The sequence below is a fragment of the Prenolepis imparis genome, unplaced genomic scaffold (assembly GCF_030444845.1).
Source record: "Prenolepis imparis isolate NDT839.2.m4 unplaced genomic scaffold, iyPreImpa1.0 SCAF_5, whole genome shotgun sequence".
NCBI classification, from domain to species: Eukaryota; Metazoa; Arthropoda; class Insecta; order Hymenoptera; family Formicidae; genus Prenolepis; species Prenolepis imparis.
In genome coordinates, this window is record NW_028141163.1 from 1,941,207 (window position 1) to 1,959,362 (window position 18,156).

The 18,156-nt window shown below is 40.0% G+C and overlaps 1 long non-coding RNA gene across 1 annotated transcript in view; it reads right to left on the reverse strand.

The window, feature by feature from the left end:
• Positions 1–18,156, reverse strand: part of LOC145936743 (uncharacterized) — a 212,958-nt gene that overhangs the window by 154,819 nt on the left and 39,983 nt on the right. The window contains exon 5 of the long non-coding RNA XR_014425435.1: positions 11,602–11,726. This is a non-coding gene — a long non-coding RNA (uncharacterized LOC145936743). The remainder of the gene's footprint in view (positions 1–11,601; positions 11,727–18,156) is intronic.

Below are 18,156 nucleotides of genomic sequence, written 5' to 3' on the forward strand. Positions count from 1 at the left end.
GTCAAACGGTAAATCTTCAGGAGAGCACCTCCGGCTCTTGGAAGGTTGTAGCGTTGTATTGACGTGAGTTATCAGAGATAGAGAACGCCGAGAGAGAATCGGGGTGGATGACTCCCTCTTCCTTCTTCCTCCCCCCGGCTCCCTTACCCTCGTACACGATGATTCTACGCTGTGCAACCCTCAGCGCGGGGATTGGCTTTACCGACCTTCGCGGAAACGAAGGATGGAGGAGCAGAGTGAGAGGAAGATAGAAATAGAGAAAGGGAGGAAAAGAGAGAGGAAGAGGGAGAGAGAGAAGCCGCTGGGCTTGTCTCATTTTACTTTACAAGAGGGATTTAAAAACGAGGAACCGTTTGACAGTTATTGCAGCCTCGCCGACGCACACCACTACATCCCAGCCACCCCTCTGACCTGATCTACCGGAACTTCGAATTAAATCTAATATATACAATAAACAAGGAAACAATCAATAACAAGAGAGGGTGCCCGCTTCGCGTTGGTATTCCTAACAGCGTCGCCTTAGGTCGGGACAGTGATATGTCGATAATTAAACGTCTCGCTTTTGTGTGTGAACGTTGATAAAAGTGTAAATCGTCGTCGGGACATTGGAGGCTTAACTTAAACGATGAAAAATGACGACAATATTAGGTCGATTACGTAAAAAATCTTCACAATCTTTACGTTCAATCGCGTATTATAAAAGGAAAATCTTTGTAAAATACAGTATATGTTCAGAAAATCTTTCAGACAAATTAAACCAGTGTTTTTGATCAAATATAACATAATATGTATAATAATATATGAAGAATATATATAGAGATTCTAGATAAATCTATTAAGACGTTTTTAAATTTAAAACAATTAAAAAAAACATTATATATTAAATTTTAAAAAAATTATCTAATACGCGTATAAAACGTACGAGCGTAAAAAGACTCTTTTCAGTTTCATATAGTGATTTCTCATCCGTTGCTGACACACCGCGTTAGTTCTTCCGGTCATTAAATCCAATCCACTGTGTAATTTGCAGAGACATTATACAAACTGATTAAAATAATAATACCGGGCCGCCATAGTCAATGAGCGTGACGCGACTCGTACCTAAACTACCTTATGAATATTGATCTGCATCCGGTGTTTGGTGATAAATATATCATGTGGGTATCGCGTTCTTATATTGGAATTACAAAAGGAATTTAAAAAACCGGACGTCATCGGCGACATGGATTCGTTCGATCCAATCATTCCTCTCGGGCGCCGCATGTATTATTTCTTTTTAATACGGAATGCTCTTTATATTCTCTTCACGAATTATTTACATAATTATATCGATCAGATTCGCATATCTTGCACGAATAAAATCGAGCGATCTTGAATAATAATATATTTTTTCGCCGGTTTATTAGTTATGTATTCGATTTCGATTATACATTATGTGTGTGTGCCCTATTTAAGAATACAAATAAATATCTATATACGTGATATATAAATAGAGCAAAATGTTTCTAAATGTGCATATAGAGGATTGCGATGAAACGAGTTTTATACGAGACGGATAAGGAGATGAAGGTTGATATCAACATGTATTTTACTTAAACGGGGAACAACTTGAGCCGAAACGAAAAAGTGAAAAAAAGAAGAATGATATGTGGAGTCGCAGGGAGCCGGCGAATAAGCGCCGCTGGTCTTACTATCGCTAGGTAGCGGAACCCCTGCTGGCGCGCGTTAGGCCCCCCATCGACACCTGACAACCTGTTAGCTGCTGCCAACAAATTGCTTTGCATCCCAGTCAGCTTAGTAGCTATCATGAACGAATTATCCATCCTTCTTGACTCAAATTAAGATACTTGTGTGACTTTTCATTGCTTATCTGTCCTATCTTTTGCTATATTATTAGTACTATTGGTTTATTAACGCGAGCATAAGTATATATCAGATACTTGCAAGAGTTACACAGAAAGAAAAAATATTAGCTACCACAGCTAAATTTTAGGTGTAATGACTAACATTTTTAACTATATTTTAACGGGAAATTCCCTAAAAAGAGATATTATTTTAATTATTAAATTAATTATAATCGGGTTAAAATACATTAATTTTTGTCTCCTTGCGAAAAAAATTACTCTTGATCGGATAAGAAAAAAACAAGAACAAAAAAGTGCGACGCAGAATAAAGATATCTTCGGAGAATAAGATGAACGAAAGGGATCCATTAAATTTCACGCGAGATCCAAAGTCGTACACCCTTTTTCCCTACCAACGATCGATGGAGATGAAAACGCCGGGCGATATAATAATCCCATAGGCGCGATGATATAACGCGACAATTTCTCGGTGCATTAGAGGGGACTTACATATTTTATGGGGATTTTTGCATATAATTTTACGGCGCGTTAGAGCGACATTTAAATACGGCAGCTGGATAAACAGGGCGCGACGATTCTATTCCCACTCCTCCGGACAAGTGACGAAGGTGAAACGATGGATCGGAGAGAGAGAGAGAGTCAAAAAGCGACAAAAAGTGACGCGGGGGAGTGAAAGAGAAAGAGACGGGGCGAAAATAAAAAGGGGTCCCACAGGAAAAGAAGGAGATGCAGCTTACGGGAGAGAAGAGAGGGCGCACGCCCGCGATCTGTTTGCACAGCATGCGATACATGTGTTCATGCACCGAATCCAAGGGCGGCAGGAACGATTTGACGATTCACTTAAGGGCTAATCCCCACCTCGTCGTGCGATCGTCCTGATGATAATCGCGTCCGCATCTTTATAACAAATCATTTCATTTTTCGAATGCATGGCTCAACAAGAAAATTGCGAAATAACTATGACAGCAAGATTGAAAAAAATCGTCTGATGTTACTTTATACGAGTGTTATAGGAACTTTGATATAAAATAACTTGAAAAATTGAGTCTAATTTAGCATAATTTTAGTATACATTATGTGTGTCATTAAATTAAAAAAGATATGTATTTAAGGTTGTTGTTTATTTTGTTTCGTACTACATTGTGAAAATTGTTACGAATTTCTCTCTGACTAACTAAAGATCGGAATAATGGTCGTAACGTCGAGCCCAGAATGAAAAACGATTGGTAGAATCAATGATCCAGAAGTTGACGTTATCCGGAAACTGCCAGAAGAGGGCCAGCATCATAATATCCGCGTCTTTACCGGAAACGTAGCAACGCGTGGCCGATGCATTGGGGGAGCGAATACAGTTGTGATCTGTGCCAACTAATCGGAACGAACTGCTGCTTGTCGGATTTACTTATGAATACGTATTTATCTTCTTTATACATTTCTATCTCATTACTTGCACATAAAATTGTCACAAGGTATGTACTAGTTTCTGCAGCGCGCTATTATTGCGATTAAATTTCCCTTAGTCTCAACATCGCTCTTATACGAGCTTGGACGCGCAGAAATTTATCGCGAAATAACGAAAATTAAAACTTTATACGCGCACCATCCTATAAACCGCGATCTGCGATTTGAACTCGTACGTATTTCCCGTTTATGTTTGAAATTGGCCCACGTCGGACGAATCCGCCTTGAGTGAGTCAAAAGAGGACTTGAGCCAGCCAGTTCCCCGGGGAACATCACTGCCGTATCCGGGACTTTCGTCCGTCGCTTTGATTTATGTCCTTGTAAGTGACGTCACTCGTGTGCGCCGTATTCCCGGCGTGGTACCCCCTTGTGTGTGCACAAAGGATCCTCCGTCATATTATCCCGGGCGTAGCGTATATAAATGACCGAAATTGGGACTTATTGTGTTTGTCATCGGCACGGGAAATATCTTGCGCCCTGATTTATTATCTTTGCCTTTAGCCGCGCGCCTAGTCTTTTCTCCACCGATCGCATCTCGTTGTAAAATATTCGCCTGACCGAGTAATGAAACTTTTCTTACGTGATTACGAATAATATTAAAGTTCGTAATACATACATACACAACGTTGTCATAGTGTTGTAATTTATAACAAACGTACTTGTTATTTTAATAAATATAATAATAAATATTGTAATAATTTGACGGTAACGAAAAAAGATAGATATTTGGAGCGCATTTCCAATCGTTAATATCACTGCCCTGGACATTATCAAGAACTGTCGAGGCGCTCGTTTTAATTGCAATTAAAATCTTTTACATAAGTTAAAGACAGGGCTGTCCATGCGGAATAATTAGTAAAGTGCTTTCAGCGAAGGAGAGACGCCAATAGCGCGCCGTAATTGGCAATAAAACATTTCATTGAACCGCTAACTTGGTCCCGCGCGCGCGAGCGAGCGAACAAACCCCGGGGAGAGGGAGACAGCCTATTATCTTATGATAATTCGCGCCCGGGGTGAAATTAATCGAGTAACTACAATTTCATAATGGCTGCGCCCTTAAAGTGGGAGGCAGCGACGCTCTTATTCACGAATACGGAGTTGCCAGCTCGTAGGAACGGATAGGGGGTGAAAGAAGGGGACGCTGTCTCATCCTGTCTCTCTCCTCGTTCGTTCGATCTATTTGCCCTCTGTCCCCGTCTCACCTTCGCGCGGGCCCGTGCGTATAACTCGAATGACATAATTGAATAATATAACGTGCCACCCTTCCCGAGTGCAGAACTGAACCGCGCCGAGCTGAGCTGAACTGAGTAATAGTAGAGCGAGTCCGGGACTCGTGGGACCTCTCGTCACGCATATTTCATTACGCGATCTGGCAACCCTGCAACCCCATCTACAATCCGACCTCTCTCTAACCCCAGCCAGTCGTGGTACACGACGCGATATACATATCGTCCAAGCGAATCCAGCCAGGTTTCATCGAATCGAGAAAATGACGCGACACCACCTTTCGAATCAGTCCACGCAATAAAGTACATTTCGCTAGATCGTCCGTCTTTCATCGTAAAACCTATTGCAAAATTTAAAAAACTAGTCCATCTCTTTGATTATATAAATCAACACATACTTTGATCTTCAAGTGCACATTTTATTACGCATTTTCGTTGGAATAAAATTTTATTCCACTGTTTTAAAAACCTATTATGTATCTAAATTTCTCGAATATCTCGAAAGCTAACATCGTTTCCTTCCATCCACGAAAATATCGTGTATATAACGTATATAATTTGCAGCATTTAAAGTGACGTTTTTTGATTTTACTCCGATAAGACTTGGAGACACGGTACAATGTAAGAAAACAAAGATCCCGATCTTGCATATCGAGGTAATTTTACAAATGCCCGCCCGGCATTGATCCCGGTACCCATGTAACTGGGTGTGTATAACGTGTACCCATATTTTTCTTAAGCGAAAAATAATGCCGATAATGCCCGGTGACTCTGACTTTTATCGCGATATGGTAATTTCTCCCAAAGAACGCAATACGTGCGCGCGCGTATATATTTGCGACCGCGTAGCAGAGCGCGATCGCGCGAATAAGATATACCATGGAGATATCTGTATAATCCGAGGTATTAGTAAGCGTCCTCTCTCGTGACACTAGCATATTCCGCCGGGCTACTCCATTTGCACCAGACCCCTATCTCTCGCCGTCCTGCCAGTTCGATATAATACCCCCGGTAATTCTCCCGGGAAACGATTCTCCACGGATCCGTAGCGCCTCTCGCTAAAGAAGTCCTCCCCCATCCGGCGCGCGCGAGATTCACATCCATTCACACTCATAAAATAACGCGCGAGTACGTTTTGACAATTCTATTACGATTATTCCGTCGCGCCGACAGCTGCTGCACGCTCATCCGCTCCACGGACTCGTCTCTTCCGTTTTATTACGTAATAAAGAGGGATGCTAAAGCGGCCGCGTAATTGTGCCTTGAGGAGATATGATTCCTTCGTCGTTAAATTTGCGCTCAAGTGCATCAATTAATTTCTTTTAGAATAAGATTAGAGCAACACATATGGAGAGTACTAAAAGTTTGATAATTTAAACAAGAAAATATTTTTCATACAAATTCACACTTATAAAAGCTACGAAAAATATTAACAAAAAATAATAGCTGATAATTACATATTTTGATATTTTGATATTTCTATCAAGGAAAAATCGACACCAAGTCAAAAAATTCTTGCAATCTTTCACTTGTTTGGTTAATCAGAAAACGAAATATCTATGCCTCGATATGCAAATTTAAACGGTCAATTTTTCTATGAAATATTTGCCATTACTGCGATGAATATGCAAAGAATATTTTACCGTCCGTATATTCTTTTTCGGCGAAAAATATGATCGAAGATCCATTTGGATGAGGAATGCGGTATTTACGGTATTCGGAAAAGGTAGCATGGGAAGAGAAGAACCACTGGTCAGAACATATGTATGCCACCGTATATGGGAACGCATTGTGAGCGCAATCGCGTGCCACACGGTACATATTGCCTTCGCAACTGGTCCATTTAGGGATGTCGCCTTTCATATTGTCACAGTTAAGTACTCACATAGCAATGACTGTCCGGTTGCTCATTTTATCCAAGCGGTTTACTAAAAACATTACGCACTTGCAGAAATTACATATGCTACAATCTAAATTTTCTAATGTAATTTAAAAAATTTATTTTATATATATACATAGCTCGATATAATTTAGAAATACTTGATTATTATTTATTATTTATATAAAATTTTCAGCAGTATAATTATTATCTTTGCATATAATATTAATCCTACTATGACAATCTATGACTCAATATATAATATATTAAAGAAATTGAGTACTATGCAATGTAATCACGATAATATATTAATCAATTATTATTTAATTTTGACAACAGTGTAATTATAAAATAATATCATAATAAATACTAAAATAAGAACATTGTCCTCTCTTATAATCTCCTGGCCCGTGTACGGATATTCTGTAGGCGATTTGTAAATGCTGTACGCTATAGCGAAAAGTTTAGATCGCCTGTAGACAAGGGCAGGGGAAGACAGACACGGGGAGTGGATATAAGAAGGAGATGGAGTTCGGGGGTGAGGAATTAGAGAAAGTTTTCGAGGGTTGTACTGACCCCTGTTCGCTCATTGTTAATATTTAGGGTAGCCCGGCGCCACGAACAATGCTGAATATCCCCCCGGCGTGCAACGGGGAGTGTCTAACGTTAACCTGTTTCAGTTTTAGGCTGCATACACTCACGCGAGCGTAACATGTCCTACTATAACATACACGTACGAACGAACGTCCTTGCTCGCATAGAATCCCCCGGGTTATGATTAATGGATCTGGCGCATATTAACGTCCACTTGGTGTACCCTCGTTGGGCTTCACCATTCACCATTTGCATTTGCAATTTAATGATCCTCCCTAGAGGCTGATTGACTTCTGTAATCATGGAGACTGATTTCTTGCACGTACACGCTTCGATTACTATCGCTTCAAATCCTACGTACTTTACTATCGTTACACACAATTATATTAACTGAGAAAATATTTTTTAATACCATTTTATTGATATTGAAATGTCTAATATATGTATGTCTATTTAATTATTATATATATGTATGAATATATGTATATCAATTTATATAAAATATGTGCGAGATTTATATATAGAATACGTCATAAAAATATTTACATATCATATAAATTTGTAGCGTATCGAATAGCATATCTCTCAAATGCGTGTCTACTAGGAATTTGTTGCAATCGATGCAATTGATGACTGCGGTAGTACGTGGTAGCAACTATCGCAGGGTCAGCAGATGGACCAAACTGACCGTTGCTTTCAAGGGGACAATAAAGCTCATACACATTGTATCCCACTCGAGTATCCCATTGTAACCGTATGTGAATCCGTGTCGTGCCACGATCCGATAATTGTGATTTCACCCACGAACCATTTCGACGAATCACCAATTTTCGAAAAGACCATAACGGAGATGGAGCAATAATTGTTGGCTCTGAATCATGCGCACGACGCTCTTTCCGTGTACGTCTAAACTTATAAAGATCGAGGAAAGGCAGAAAAACCAAAATAATTATATATAGGAGAAACTTCATTATTTATAATCATTTTATCTATGTGTGTGTGAGTCCTATAAAATTTACTCTCTAGACTCGGATCAAGTTGTATACAGAGCGAGCCGCGAGCGCACGATCACTTGGATTGTGCTCGTGCGACGTCCAAATGGTGTACTCTTCGGTGTTACCTGTAAATACCGAGAAACCACGGGCTGCACACGCAAAAGGTTGCGACGATAGGAGGGTACACACGGAGGGGCTCGAACGAGGAAGTAAGAAAAGCACGGCTTAATGGCTGAGCATTCGCAAGGTTGGCGTGCAACGCCGCGTTTCAAGACACGCGAATCCCGAAGCCGGTGCCCACGGTGGGCAACAACCCACCATCGTGTGTCAGTCGGCTGATTGACAAGTCAGAAAGATTTGCCCGCGATTATTATGATCGTCCGTGTTTCGTATCGTACGCTTACTAAAATTGCCGGCGGGTCGTCAGGAGGTCAGCGTTAATTATAGTGGTGCCGGTCGGACATAGACGGACGGATATCTATCCGTTTATCGGATCACACCGAGTCATGTCCGCCGACTATGCCGGAGAGCGTTTCGGATCGTTTCGTTCGCTTCGTTCGACATCGCTATCGAGGCTGATGAACAAAAGAGTAACACGCGAGGGGAACAAAGAAACGGTACGTACATGTCCACGATGTTTTCCTTCCGAGGGCGGATTTCGTACATTCTTTCACCTGTCGATGCTTTTTATCGGAATTATTTTTTATTACCGATTATGGTATCGCAATAATTGAATAAATAAGTTTTATTTTATTTTGTTTTAAATATATGTATTTTGCGTCCCTCTCTTTATCATTTAATTTATAATTACAAAACTATAATTTTTTTCTTTTCTACTTATACATATTTATTATTTATTGCAGTAATAAGGCAATATTGCAATGAATTAATATATTGTATGATACTGCGAAAATTATACTTATGGCTCGCGACAACATCTTTGACTTTGTCTCGGCAATGTTAGATAGCATCAAAATAAGATAATATGTTTTTCAAAATCTATTTCAAACACGCGAGGAATAACAAAGATCGGATCTACTCTTCCCGGAAGATACGCGCGACCGACCATGAAGTTAGAGCAGAACGACGTATCCTTCCCCTTTAGCTCAATTAGATAATATCAAGTAAAATCTGCCGTTTCCCGAAATCCAGCTCTCACACTGTGACTTCCGCTGCTTGTTATTGTTAAGCTTATACTCAGTCAGATTTTTCTCGGACATGGTTACATAAAAATTAGAGAGAGAAGCAGGCTAAAACAATGCATTTGCAAAAGTATTTTTTCACTTTATGCACAAGAGAAGCGACTTTTAAAAAAATTGAATAATAAATCTGTGCAGGCAAAATTAAACAATAAATTTGTGAGGCAAAGAGATAATTCAATTTAACATATCATTACATTTTAAGATATATATTAAATATGTTTATTTAGTCGAGAAATCTCCGAACGGTGAAATCGTTTTCATAAATCATATCGCACGTTCACCTCTCGAGACAATCAGACATAATAATTACTGCGATAGAGTAAATATAAGATTGAAATAATATATAATGTTCTCTCTCAGATTCGAACCACCGAATAGACAGAAACGACAAAAGAAACGGGTAGAGAGGAAACTGCGGTCAAAGACATAATTTTGAAAAGAGTAAGAGAGACAGAAAGAGAGAGAAAAGTAATTCCTCGGTATAATACTGCGTCAGCAACACAGCAGCCGCCCGCCATAGGTTTCCCGAGAGAACAGATACGTATGCTAATGCAACGCGATGCTCGTTATAATAATCTACAAGTCGAATGCGCGCGGATCCTCGCGCTCTCTCGCAGGTTGCCAGCTACGGTGACGTTGCGCCGTTATCTCGGGCGCGCGATCACGGCCAACGGGGCGAGGGGGGTGTGAGGGCCCTACGTAAGCCGGTTATCTAAATACCGTAAATAACAACACTTCCCCTCCCTTGGTCCTTCTTCGGCGTAGAAGAGAGGCCTGCAACCGTCTCTCTATGCATCATCCCTTTTCGCGCCTCCCTTACTTCATGTCATCCCTTCCTCCGTTGAATCTGCGACGCGAATGAAGGACTCTCGCTTGAGTAATGTTAGTACGAAGAGAATGCAATTTTTATGCCACTCTTATAATCGATAGATCATTATGTAAAAATTGAAATTATCGACATTTTCGTGATAATATGTCGGTGAACTTTAATCGTATATCTCGACCTATTCGTTTTCAAAATCAAAATCTCAAGAAGGGATGAAGTTAAATTACGGTTAAAGTTAATTGATGTTGTTTGGGGAGCAGACACGCGGGGGACAAGTTTCTTACAGCGTGCGCCGTGGTTGTGACAATTAATAACTATCTCCGTCGGTGGTTGTAACGTTTCGCCGGCATCGAGAAGCCGGGCGGCTGTCAAAGGCACCAGCCAATAGATAAATGAATGCATCGTGACGAGCGGCATTTCCCGCTCGGTCTGTCGTGAAAACGGTCGATGGGTCTCTCTCTTTTTCCCCTTTCAAGGCCGATCGTTAGATGTTATCGTTAAAAACGTTATCGTCATCTCGTAAATAATCTTTAATCTCTCCGAACATCCCTTCCCTCTAACCCCCATCCTCCCGACTTCTCGTCAACCCTAAAATGACACTACCTCGTCGTTTATGGACGCGGCAACACGGGAGAAGAAGATGCTATCTCCGGATTATTTTCTGGATAGACGGATGCATCTCCGGTCTCCCCGCATCTCCGTTTAGTTAGCGCACGTGCGAAGCGACGACGTTAGTTCGCACGTTACGTCCATCGACGCGCTACTAACATCGTCGACGTTTCTAACAAAAGCAAATACGAAACGAATGTGGTCGCCCTTAACGCATAAAATGCATATCGATCCACCCTTTGACGTCGTTCTCGGAATGTACGACATCGTTATCGAGGATTATCCTTTACGCGGCTCAACGATGCCGTTACTGCGAAGCGCTAAAAGCGAACGAGGAGAGTAACACCGTGAAGGGAAAAAAGGCGCATTCTGATCGTACCTCGTGCTCGACTCGAGAGAGTACGCGCTATCCGTATATGTATATGCGTTACCTATCTAATTGTAAGTACGCTGCTTTTCTAATCGTTTTCCATACAATATATATCCAGAAATAAAATTGAGATGCACTTGAAGAATTTTTTATAAATTCCTTCATGCTTTTTAGACTAAAATCTTATTTTATGCTTTTATGTATAAACTAACTTTTATATATATGCTTATGCGATGTGATATAATAAATAAAAATCTGCGAGAAAACGTTTGTCTCGCATATTGCATGATATATGTGCATCTGCATTACTTTTAATTGTAATCAAGACAGTATTAAAAAGGGAAAGAAAACTCTTATTTTTCCGATATTTATAATTTGCAGCGACACAACGGAGGGAGGAAACCTCCCTTCAAACGTGTCGATATATTGCATGATGATATTAGACGCGTTAAGTAAATACGATAAATCAACGAGACGGTTATAATTGAATTTCAATAATATAATGTGAAAAAGGGTATGAAGAGGGAATGTCACCTACTGTCAATACCCCTACGATAAATTTGACATTACTTACCCTCATGTTGTCTCGTCGCTTCTTATTGGCATCCCACGCATTTCACGCAGCATTTGCAGGAGGATGATACTGATTTAAAGGAAAAGTTGATACACGACTGGGGCAGCTTCCTTCAATATTGTTATCTGTAACAAATTACACAACGACTGTTACACATTACGTTTATGATTAAATTGCATTTTAAGCAGTTTTATTTGATACAACAATTTTATTTGATATAGCACATTTTATAATATATTTAAAGTTTCTAATTATTATTTAATTATGTAATTTTTATTTCCTCCATAATTTTTTATCTCATTTGTTGAAATTTTAATATCATTTACATGTCACAGCCAAGTATAAGTCTGTATACTAATTTCGTCACACTAGAAGCAGAAATAAAAAAAAAAATCTTCTTGACACTCATCTCTCCTCCACCATCTTCGATTAAGTTTCAGAGGACTAGGGAGGGATGAAAACGATAAACTTTATTTTATAGCTGAGACGGGGGAGCGGCTTTCGGGATCTTAAAGGTAGAATATGTTTCGTATCATCATAGGGGATTTACCGCCACCTCCTTCCTATCCATAACGCTTCCGCCCGCCCGGCAGCCATTTTGAATACATTCTCACCCGAGGAGAGTTATCTGCGAAGCGTTTCGATTTTCCATTTAAAGTATCTTATATGTACACGTTCTCCCGGGAAGAGGATGCGCAGAAGCATCGAGAATAAACGGAGCAGAAGCAGATGTCTGAAAATATTAGCTCAATTGATGTTATTTCACTGTCATCCTCGTTTTTTTTTTCTCTACATATTCCAAAAATAGATATTCCCTCTATTTCTTCTCTTTCCTTCTCTATATATTCCAAGACACATGAATTTACAATATTTTAAATTGTAAAAAAAAGCATATGGAGACATTTTTCTCTGATTTTTAAGAAAAAGTGAAATAAACGCGACGACTTTGCTCATGTCTGCCAATAAATCGTATTATCGATCGCGAAGAAACGTGTATTAATGCCATCAAGCTTCAACGACTGCTTTCGCATTCAGATCTCGACGACGCTGAGTAATACACCCGGACAAGGGATAACTTTTTTCGATCTTCCCGAGTGCGGGAGAAGGAGAGGGTGCTGATGGGTGATTGAGAACGAGAGAACGAGAGAACGAAAGGAGAGGTGGTCGGTATTGGCTCGCTAGTGGCGTATGCTTATTTTAATTGAAACAGTCGAACACCGCCACCACCTTGTGCCCCCTTCCATCGCCATGTCTCTTTCTCCGTTCCCCTTCTCATCCTGTCTCACTTCCCTCCCCCTGTCCTCTCCTGTAGAAGGCGACGAATTCTCCCTCTACTCTCTGCCCGGCGCCCCTGCCGCGTTAAAACGACCTACCGCCGCGCTCACCCGGAGGATATTGTTTCAAACGAATATGCAAATCATGAGCCAACCCAGAACGTGGTCCGCTGTAATTTCTATTGCTTCCACCTAGCGGGCGACACAAATAGATATCCTTAACGCTCCCCAGATCTAAAGGAGAAACGTGCGCCGAATGTGCTCCGCGCGAGAGGATCCGGGGAGCTTCCCTCTCTCTATCAGTTACGTACTAGAATTTCCGCGGACGCGCGCGGCGGGGAAAGAGCGAAAGCAATTCTGCTCAAAGATTACCATTAAGGGTGTAAACAATTTTCATTAAGCCCGGCATCGCGTATACTCACTATTTGCAACCCGCTGTTCGACTTTATCAGTAAACTTCAGACTAAATCGACTGCACGAGTTGCAAAGTTAAAAATTTACGCTGCCTCGCTTGGGGAGAATGTGTGAATTTCTCTTTCATGTATATATTAACGGATATAATATTGCGTAATAATATAGACAATATTTTTAAAAAATGAAATATTGTAAATAGCGTTTTATCCCTCACGACTCAAGTGACGAAAGAAATATAGATAATCTTTTTACACAAAATAAAAGATATAAATGTCAAGTATATAGAACAAGTAAATATAGAAACATGTATTTAAATTACAAATTAATAACAATCAAAACTGCATTAAATGTGCCTGACAAATTCAGAAAATTCTCAACCTACGTCACGAGAAGTTTCATGTCTACGACGAGTAGTCTAGTATTTACGTATCGATTCTTGTGGGTGGCGAGATAGATTGCAAAAGTTGTGGAAAGCGTATCTCAACACATAGAACGTCGCTATAGGTAGAGCTTCTAAATATCTGAGAGAGAGAAAAAGAGGAAGAGAGAAAGAGAGGAGAAAGAAGAACGGAATAGTGAAACAATAGTGGAACAAATATCCATAGTTTTCAAACCTAGAAGTAAAACTTATTCCCTCTTATGCGTAAATCGATATATGCAACACATGGGCAATAGTTCAATATAATACTATTAAATTCCTATAATAAAATAGAAATTAAAAAGGAAAAGAAAATAAGTAAGAAAAATTAGAATTTCTATTTATATAAAAATATAAATTTTTAAATTATACAAAGATATTTCACAGCAATCGTCCTAATGACAATTCTATTATTGGTTTCGACCAAAATTCGTATAGTAGCGCGGTGACATGGGAATATAAACAGACGTGCTTTTGAAAATCAGATTCACTCAGCTAAGAAGGAAACGAGAGATCGATGTCCTCCAACCAGTCCGGGGACGGTAACCTTCCCCAGCACCGAAGCTCGGTTAACTAAGTGAGAGAGTGACCCGTACTTTGTTCCCTCGCGCCGCGCGCCGGCAGGAATATATTGATAGTCAGCTCAAAACTCCATTAGGGCCGGCCAAGTATTCTCTCGTAAATACGAAAATGCTATCCCATTATTTACTGGTTAATTGGATTAATGAGACTCGTTATTCCGTAGAGAGCCGTGACTCGCGACCCACTCCGGAGTCTCTGTCGTAAGAGGGAGGAGGGTTTTAGGAGGGATAGGTCACCCGGAGGTAGGGTCACAGAGTGTAGGCGAAGGATGAGGGTAGAGAATAAAGGGTAAGACCGCCACGTGGACAAATATGTCCCGACACATCGTCGACGCACGCGCGCACCGACGACGCTTCGCTACATAATCACTTTAGAATGCTGTCGCCAGATCGATTCTCGATTTAAGTCCACTGGAATCTTGTCGACGACACTCATGATAAGGAGCAAGATTTTAAAGATTGTTGAAATTAATTTGTCAGAAAAATTTGTCACAGGAATGTTGAAGAGTACTTTGAAACTTTTTTTTTATAAATTATATCATAAGAAATTGTAAAATCTTACAATTTATCTATCTTGAATTCCACAAACAGAAAAAAATACTGATGCAATATCAATTCGTGTGAAGAAAGCTTCGACATATAAATCTACAAATCTCTGTGTGTGTTAGGATAGATATTAAATTATTTCGTGAAATAAATAATATCTTGCTGGCATTAAAAAGCTTCCCTTGTCAGCTTCGCTCGCTTCCGCTGTTTCGACTCACCGCACCGTCGCGTTAAGGGCTTCAGCGACAATTAATTATTCCTAATGCCTCCACAAAGTTCGCGGCGCCTCGCGCCAGTTTCGATTATTCGCGTGTTATTGGAACGATAAATCAAAGATTCTCTGAGAAAAGCTGAAACATCAAACTCGAATTCCGCGGTAGGGATACACTTTTGAAATGGCAAGCTGACTTCATTAATCAACCCGCACGATCGTGTCAAGGGCGTCGCGCTGGATGCCGTATTATATGGAATAAAATTAATGAGATACACAGAAATACACTCCAGTTCCGGCTCAATGCCGCACGCGCGAAACCTCTCGCAGAACGAGACTCTCTTAAACCCGGACTTGTACATATCGTTCAAGTGCTCCCGTACTGAATTAGACATCTTCGGCTATACGCGTATATGATCGTGATTCGAAACACAGAATAAAATAAATAACTTGCAAAATGTATTTAGATGAGACATACGGAAAAGTGAATGTAACAAGCGAGCTGGAGACTTTGTCAATTTTTTTTTACCAAAGGGCAAACACATAAATAAAAATTATTCATTCAAGCTAGCAATTTTTCATCGATGTAACATGAAATTATTTTTAAAACGTGCACTTTAATTAATTCCTGAAAAAAGTAAGTAATTAGAAATATAAAATGCACTACATCTCAATGATTTCTCTAAAGTCATTGAAAAGATTGACATGATTGACACGATTCACATAAACATGCATACTTAATCTGTGTTAGCTATTTGCAGCTCCTTTTTAAAATAGTTTTTAAAGTATTAAGTTATGTATCTGTCTCTTATCTCTCTATATTTATATTATCTATTTATTTTTAAATGCTATTATCAAGTTACTATTAACTATCTATTACAAGTATATTTTTCTATATTTCTTATTCCGTGCTTAGCATACTATGATCTCAAACGTATCGTACGTTAAATTTTATGAAAACAGAAAGATACTTTCTTTCTCTCTGTTATACATATATGTATAAGATGTCCTATTCCGACACAATTTAGAATACACCCAACTAGTCGTAAAGCTCGCGCTCCAGCGCTAGTTGGAGCGCGAGAACGTCGCCCGAAGGGCGAAAGGATCCGCCGCGTCGTCCAACTTCCGCCCTCCACCTTCCCCACCATCTCCGTCATCACGCACGCGACCGTTACCCGCAACCAAGTAAGACAGAACGAGAAACGTGGACAGCGTGCCCGCCGCTGCCGGGAAAATGTAGTGAGGGAGAGGAAGCGAGAGCGAGAGAAGCGAATGAGGAAGGGAGGAAAACGCGGTGAGAAACGCGACGGAGAGAGTGGGTTGTAGCAGCCTCTGGTTCCCCAACGGGATAGCCCAAAGGGGGTGTAAAGATGGCGGCCGAGGAGGGAGAGAGAGAGAAAGGACGCGCGTCGGTTATGATAAGGCGATGCTTTAATGACAGCGCGTTTCTATGGCAACGGGCGTGTAGGGGCTGGCCGCCGCGACGCCCGGCGTCGGTCAGCTCGGGGGTGGAGAGTGCATTGAGCGGCCAGCCGCCATACTAGTGGACACACAGCCTCGATTCTCAGGGATGAATTTCTCTGTGTATGTGTGTACGCGCGCGCGGACGCGTGTGTGTATGTACATATACAATTCTCGCTCTCTCCCCGTTTTACTCTCTACTCTGCCATTCCTCCTCCCTGATACACACACGCGCGATCGTCTGCTTCTTTCCTCCCGCGTTCGTAGGGGGTATTTCTTCTATTCTATCTGTGCTCTTACATCTACCATTTCCACCTCCGCCTTTGTCTTTCCATATAGCCGGGGCAAAGCAAAATCGGTAACAATGCAACATTATCCGTCTTTCGGACTCGTCACGAGACATTTTCGAATCTTGAGAGAATTTTGACGAAGAACAATTGTTTATTTAATTTAGCAAAATACATTTCTATATACGTGGAAAATAATAAAACACCAATTCTTTTCTCGTAATAAATATCAGTAGTAGAAATGTGTAACAAATGTAGAAAGTATCTTTATCAAAATATGACTCTTATGATGTTTGATATAATTATAATAACATAGTTAATTACAAGGAAAAAATATATTATATATTTTTGGATAATGTAGATATATATTTTAAAACAAATTTATACTATATTCTCTACCATTTAATAAAAGTGTTAAACTTTTTATATATATTTATTGCGCTTTAATTTTCTTATTATTACAATACTCATCATAATTATGAAATTGACAAATACAAATGTTAAAGATCTTTAGAGAAAATCAAAAGTGACTTTTTATTTATATCAAGAATCGCATTCTCACGGCTCGACACGTTTAATTAAATTATTGTCATTAGTAAATAAATCTTTCTCATTAATAATCGAAAAACAGTCGTACAGTAATTTTGTTTCGATCTCGCTTGCCAATGCGGTATGCGGTGTCGCGATTTCAATTTACATATTCTAACTCAACATTAAGGCATACGTAAGGATTCCCCAAGTTATTAAGCGGGCTCAGAAGTTTCCCCGTAAAGTTCAAATACCCACAATTAAATGAAGCGTACGACCCCCTGCGTGCGAGAATCTAGAACCTCCTCACCTGCAGAAATTGCTCGAGACACGTTAGCCTTTCAGCGGGAACATTTTAGGAGAACATCAAAGAATCTTTAATCGTTCTGCGTGCGATCCCCTTCACCGTTTCTCGGTGAATATCCTCGATAAGCTAGTTGCCCTCTCTCAGGCTGTTAGTGTACGTGCCATTAAAAAATATATTTCACCAATACTTTATACAATGAACAAATCTGATACTCTTTCACGAAATAATTGAACAGTTATAAAATATAGATATATATAATTCTATTTATAATGTCAAGATATATTAAACTTATGGAAATGGTACCTGTATAAAATGTTTCAATTTACAGCGCTTCTTAGCAATTTTCTTTATAAGATTAATAATAAGTATTGAATAAATATAGGTAAATATCCTCGTGCGAAATCGCTGGCCTGTAATTTGTCATTTCCGAATCTGGTCGAAATCTGCACGCTTGGCTCAATTTGTTTCGCGATTTTCCTGCCACGACATTCGCGGCATAACCACATCGACCATGGGTATATACGATAG